Source organism: Gekko japonicus, unplaced genomic scaffold (genome assembly GCF_001447785.1).
Source record: "Gekko japonicus isolate JY-2015 unplaced genomic scaffold, Gekko_japonicus_V1.1 scaffold539, whole genome shotgun sequence".
Taxonomy (NCBI): Eukaryota; Metazoa; Chordata; class Lepidosauria; order Squamata; family Gekkonidae; genus Gekko; species Gekko japonicus.
This window is the reverse complement of record NW_015168667.1, coordinates 289,719-296,095: the sequence shown is the minus strand read 5'-3', so window position 1 is coordinate 296,095 and position 6,377 is coordinate 289,719. Positions and strand designations below refer to the sequence as shown.

Below are 6,377 nucleotides of genomic sequence, written 5' to 3'. Positions count from 1 at the left end.
CATACTGGGCACTAAAGGAAACTTCTCCAAGGAAGCTTCAGTGGTTACAGTAGACTAATCAGTGGTATCCCAAACTGTGGCTGCAACCTGGGGAACTGATTGGCACATGCTGCACAATCTGAGTGTTCCACTGTTCACACTTCCAACAGATTTGCTATTTCCTTTCAAATTTGGGAGCATGTATACTTAATGTTGTTGCCCCAGGTTGTTGCTGCAGTGCGTTCACTGTTAGGGTTGCCAAACCCCCCCCCCCGGTTTGCCAGGGGTCCCCCGTTTTTTAGGGGGGTCTACCCGCCGCTGGCCAGATGGCCAACGGGGGAAGCCCCACCCCCAACACCCACAGCCACCCATCTCTCTCCCTTTAAGTGTGTGGAACCCGTGTTTCCTCCCAAGCCGGATCTCCGCTTGAGATCAGGCTCGCAGGGAAATGCCAGCTTCGTGCATTTAAAAGGGAAACACAGCTGCTCTTAAAGGGGAAACGCCGGCTCCTGCTCAAAGGGGCAACGCCAGCTCCTTTAAGTGCAGAGAACTGCTGTTTCTGGAGATCCGGCGCGCGGGCGGGTGGGGGCGGACATCCCCAACGTGAGGATGCCCCTCCCCCTCCAGGAACGCCCCCAAAGTCCCCCGCTGGGGGTGGAAGATGGACTTGGCAACCCTATTCACTGTATATGTTGGTACCAATTCTTTTATTTGCTATAGGAGATGGGTGGCACAAGCAGTTCTCTTAGCTTAGTCATTGACACCTTATGAAGACCATCACTGGTTATTTTCTAGTATAACTCTGATCTAGGAAAAGCCTTATTGTGGATTAGATGCTTTTTGCAGAGTAGAATTATACTGGAGAACACTTGATGATGTTCTTCACAAGGAGGCAGTAACTGAGCTAAGAAGGCTGCCTTTACTACCAGTCACGTATAGGGCATGAAATGAGTTGGCACCAAAATATATGGTATAGCTGAACTGTGTAGTGCATGTAGGGTTGCCCGGTCTGAGCAGGGGATCCCCCACTTTCGGGGACTTCTCCCCACCACGGACCAGCTGGCTGGCATGGGAAACCGTGCCACTAAACAGGGACATTGCATGTCTCCTGGAAGTGATGTCATCGTATGAGGGAGGCCACACAGGGATGCTCTGGTTTGGGGGGCAAAACTCTGTGGTTTGAGGGCAACTTTACCATAGTGTTTCGCCCAAAAACCAGAGCGTCGCCCCCAGTTTCACCAACGTGATGTCATCATGTGGCACCCAACGTCCCCACCCACCCCCGGTACACCCCCAAAATCCCCCCACCAGATTGACAAGGGGACCTGGCAACCCAAAGTGTATGAATAATTTGTGCATGAATAATCTGCTGCGGTGGCTGAAGTGGTTAAGAGGCTGAACTGCAGGCTGTGGAAGGTCGGTAGTTCAGCGGTTCAAGACCCGAGTTGCCGCATGACGGAGTGAGCTCCCGTCTCTGGTTCCAGCTCCTGCCAACCTAGCAGTTCGAAAGCAAGAAATTGCAAGTAGATAAATAGGTACCGCTTTGGTGGGAAGGTAACAGTGTTCCGTGTGCCTCGGTGTTTAGTCATGCCGGCCACATGACCACGGAAACGTCTTCAGACAGCGCTGGCTCTTCGGCTTTGAAACGGAGATGAGCACCTCAACCCTAGAGTCGGATTCGACTGGCTTTCGAGCAAGGGGAACCTTTACCTTTAATCTGCTCACACAAAAAGCCAAGGTACTGCACAGGCTGTGGTTCATAGCTGGTCTTCCTTACCAATCCAAACTATTGTAACACAAACTTTATTCCTATACTAGAGTACAGGTTTCCAAGATACAAAGGGATATATATACATACAGTGGCATTTCTCATTTCCTTTGCATTAAATAAAGTCCTAAGGTCCAGATCACCAATGGTGAGAGCAATGGATACCGTGTATATAAACTGTCACCATATCAGCAGTAAGTTGCTGTTTTGTTTTGGGAAGCACGGTGGGAAGCCAGAACTGGGAAGGCCTTAATATAAAGCCAGTTTTTCCTCTGTTGCTCTGTCACACTGTGTTGGACTAAATTGTTCAATCGGTGTCTAGCTGTTTTATCATTGTGATAAGGAACACCAAGGGACTCAGTGGTGACAAATGTTGTTTGTGTGCCTGCCCCTTTTATGTTACTGAATATATCTCCCTTGTGCTCAAAGAGCTATTTTAAGGCTTGCTTTAAAGTATTCAAGATTTCTGACTTCTTCAATGGTCATTGTATTTCATAAATAAACGATCCAGCATTTTCTTGTGGTTTCCTGACATTCTCCTGCTGGGCCTGTACCTTGGACATCAGCAGGTTGCTTTCTTCTCTGCTGCCTTTCTTGGAAGATGAGAAGTTAAATTGTCCTCTCTCCAGATACAGACACCTCAAACTTAGGGTTCCATGTGTCGGGTGGGGGGGGGGCTTTAAATGTCACCCCAGAGGTATGAGAACTACTTTTCTGCAAGCAGCTTTCATGTAGCTGGGCCCCCTTCCTCCCTTCCGCTGGGGAGGGCGGAGCACACCTCATGCAGGGACAGCACTGTGGCTGTCCGCCCAGCCAGCGTGCTCACCCCTGACCAGGCGACAGCTGCCAGAACACCCCTCATGTGTGGGCAGTCTCTTGCCCATCCCCTGTCCCCTTGGCATGGTGGCCCAGACCCAGCACAAGGCATCCTTTCAGCTCCCCCTTGGGGGCAACCATGGCTGCTGGGAGGGGAGTCGCACCTGCAGGGTCCCCTCGGGTCCCAGCATCCGTAGGTGGGCCCGCTGTTCCTTTGGCCACATCCACTGACCCCCACGGGTGCCTTGAGATATGCGTGCCTCACTGCGGCGGAAAACCCTGGCTGGATGTTCCATACTCCCTCCACCCTGAACCATTTGTGCCCATGCAGACCCCGGCTTCTTAGACGGTGCTCCCCTGGGGAGGGCACAGACCTCCCCATCCTTTGTGCTCCAATAAAGATGTTTCAAAGGTGGTCTCTGCTGTCGTCGTGTGTCTTTGGCAGAACGTGCCTGTGGACCGTTAATGGGTCGATCCCTGCGCCCATCCATCCTTCCTACAGACCCCATATCTCGGACTTGCATGGGGGGGGCAGTCTTCAGGCATGGATGGGTGGTCAGGTTCCTTGCTGATGGACATTGCGGGGGCTGGCGTGGGACCTTCCTCCCCGCAGTGCGCCACATCTCTACGGATTCCCATGGGGGATTGGGTGGCTTCAACATGAGCCGTTCATGGCCAGTCAGCTGTGGATGCGGCCACCTGGGGTCACTCTGATGCAGCCGGTGCCGCCTTTTCCTTGGATGGGATGGCTGGGGGCATTCCAGTGGGGCAGGGGGAACCTCCATATGAGCTGGCTGACCTCTGCATGGGGGGCCGGGGGCTCCTCCAAGGATGCATCGGACCCCTCGTGGGAATTGCCCAGAATCAGCTGCTGCTCTCCCCCTTCCATTGCCGTGTGTGGCCCCGGCCCATGGCAACATGGCACGGGGGAGATTCATGGGCAGTCTCCATGCCATTGTAGTGCCCTCACCTGGGACTGGGCACCCAATCTGCTCTTCGGTTTCACCATGTGCTGCCCGTGGCAATCAGATAGCCACAGGTGGGGTGAGTGGCTGCCGGGAATTATGGGTGACACGAGCAGGGGGTGACCTCCCACTGTCCGGGGGGTATGCTGTGGGACTCAAATGCCCCAGCTCTGGGCATTGGTAACTGGACATGTGTGTGGACACAGTGGGAGGGTGCTGATCCCCATGTCCCATGACCTGCCTTGGTCATCACGGGGCGCCAGACGCTTCTCCAGCATGTTGGCCAGGATGGATGGCTGCTCCCCTTCCGACCCCTCCCCTGGTGCAATCGCAATGGGCCGTTGCCCGTGCTGTCTTCGTCAGGGGGCTGTGCCAGGTGTTTGACTGCCCACTCCTGGGACCACCTTCCACCGTCAGGTCTGGGCCATTCCCTCCCCCTTGGCCATTGTCTCCGCCGGCCCCATTGGCCAGACCACCCATGCCCCTTCTGCTCAACATGCCCATCGTCCGACGCCTAAAGCCTATGCTGAGATGTTGCACATTGTTCCCTGACCGCTTACAGATGCAGTGGGCCATGGAGAGCATTTTCCTCCTGCTTGAACATGGTGTAACCTGCCTCTTTGGAAACTGACTTGCGCCACCCCAGTTATGTGGTGGCCAGCTGCTCCGGCGTGTGCGTAACTCAGGACTGTTCTCTTATAGTGCCATCCTAAGCAAAGTTACACCCTTTTAAGCTTAGGATAATACTGTTAGAAAGGAATCCTGCTCAGGTCTGTTCTGTGGGGCTTCCTCCTATGAAAGTCGATTTAGGATTGCAGTCTTAATTGACAGCTGTTAGTGCTCACTTGGTAGGAGTTAAGTCTCTCTGAACACACCACAACATACAGAGCCAGTTTGGTGTAGTGGTTAAGTGCGCGGACTCTAATCTGGGAGAACCGGGTTTGATTCCCCACTCCTCCACTTGCACCTGCTGATGTGACCTTGGGTCAGTCACAAGCTCTGGCACAGCTGTCCTTGAAAAAGAGCAGTTTGTGTCAGAGCTCTCTCAGCCCCACCCACCTCACAGGGTGTCTGCCGTGGGGAGGGGAAGGGAAAGGAGTCTGTAAGCCGCTTTGAGACTCCCTTGGGTAGTGAAGGGCGGGGTATAAATCCAATCTCCTCCTCCTCCTCCTCATTTTCCTCCTCCTCCTCCTCCTCCTCCTCCTCCTCCTCCTCCTCCTTTTGGCTCAATACACAGAGCAATGAGGGGTACAAACACTTTAAAAAACAAACTTTTATTTATAGAGTCCCACCCATAAATTAGCTGTTAAAAGTTGTTGACGATTGTAATAGCCAGCAACTTCAAATTTAAATTATTATGTTTGATCTAATGTGCTAGCATAAATTGTGATGTCTGACTGAGTCTTCTAGGCAATGTAGCAATAACTTAAATAAATAAACAAGCACAAAAAATGTGACAAGGGGGAGAAACGGAGTTTTTGGAAGCGCATGACTTCGTTTTTTTGAATCTTAGCTATTGCTGCATCTTAGAAGCTAGGATGAAACACAGCACTTTTGTTTTTCTTAAGCGTGTTATCCTTTTGTGGACCTCCATTCTTGTGATTCTTGCAATAGGCACATGGTCCAGCTGAGAAGTTTTTCTTCTTTGACATTCTCGGCAGCCCTCATTTAGACGGCAGATGAGCTTGGAACGCATGATCATCAGACAGAAGCCTCTAGCGAGGCGTATGGTGGTGAATTCTTGAGCTGATAATTATTTTGCCTTTCCCTTCTGCTAAATGTCACATGGATATCTAGGGGAAACAAACTCTGGGCAAAGCAATCCTTGTTTTATTGTTCTTCCTTCTTAGAAGCAGCTTTCTTTTTTTCAGATAAGGTTATTTATTCGTGCTCACATGGCTTCTGCAAAGAATGTGTTGCCGATCTGAGCAAACTTATAAAACGGGTCTACCTATGTTGACATATAAGCAATGTATCTTTAGATCTTTCATTGAATAGTCATTTGCATGTTCAGATAATCAAGTTGGTTGTGTGTTCTGATAAATGTTCATCTCTGCAACCTGAAATCTCCAGCTAACTGAGTTGATTCAGTAAAAAGTACATATTTGGTGGTTCAGAGGAGTCCAGTGTGTCAAGCAGAAAGCTTGTGTCCATTCTTAAATTTTCTACGGCCTCACATACATACAAGTAAAAACACAGACCAATTTCACACAAGAGCTGCGCCGCGGTCGCGCCTCCCTTTGCCCCGCTTCTATTGGTCAATTTCCCACTCAAAGCCGTGTGGCCGCATTTTGACCCACGGCTTCGCCCGATTTTCCCCACGGTTTCATGATCCTGTTTTTTGAGGATTACGAAACTGCGGAGGAAATCGGGCGAAGCCGTGGGGTCAAATGCAGCCCCGCGGCTTTGGGTGTGAAACTGACCAATAGTATCGGGGCAAACGGCGGCGTAACATCGAGGCAGCTCTAGTGCGAAATCAGCCTTTCTTTTGCAGGTTGTTGACAACCTTGCTCCTCACAGGAAATCCAAAAGCAGCTAACAAAAAAAACAGGAAAAACACAATTTAAACAAATTAAGAAGGGAAAACAAACATCCCCCCTAAGGTTGCCAGGTCTGGGTTGGGAAATACCTGGAGACTTTGGGGGTGGAGCCGGGAGAAGGCGGGGTTTGGGGGAGGGGAGGGGCCTCAGCATGGTACAGTGCCATGGAGTCCACCCTTCAAAGCAGCCATTTTCTCCAGGGGAGCTGATCTCTGTCAGCTGGAGATCAGTTGTGAAAGTGGGAGATCCCCAAGCCCCACCTGGAGGCTGGCAGCCCTACCCCCCCAAAAAAAATCCTCCTTGGTTGAT

The 6,377-nt window shown here is 51.3% G+C and overlaps 1 protein-coding gene across 1 annotated transcript in view; it reads left to right on the top strand.

The window, feature by feature from the left end:
* LOC107113906 (adenylate cyclase type 5-like) overlaps positions 1–6,377 on the top strand; it is a 368,311-nt gene that overhangs the window by 275,984 nt on the left and 85,950 nt on the right. The gene's annotated exons all lie outside the window — the stretch shown is intronic.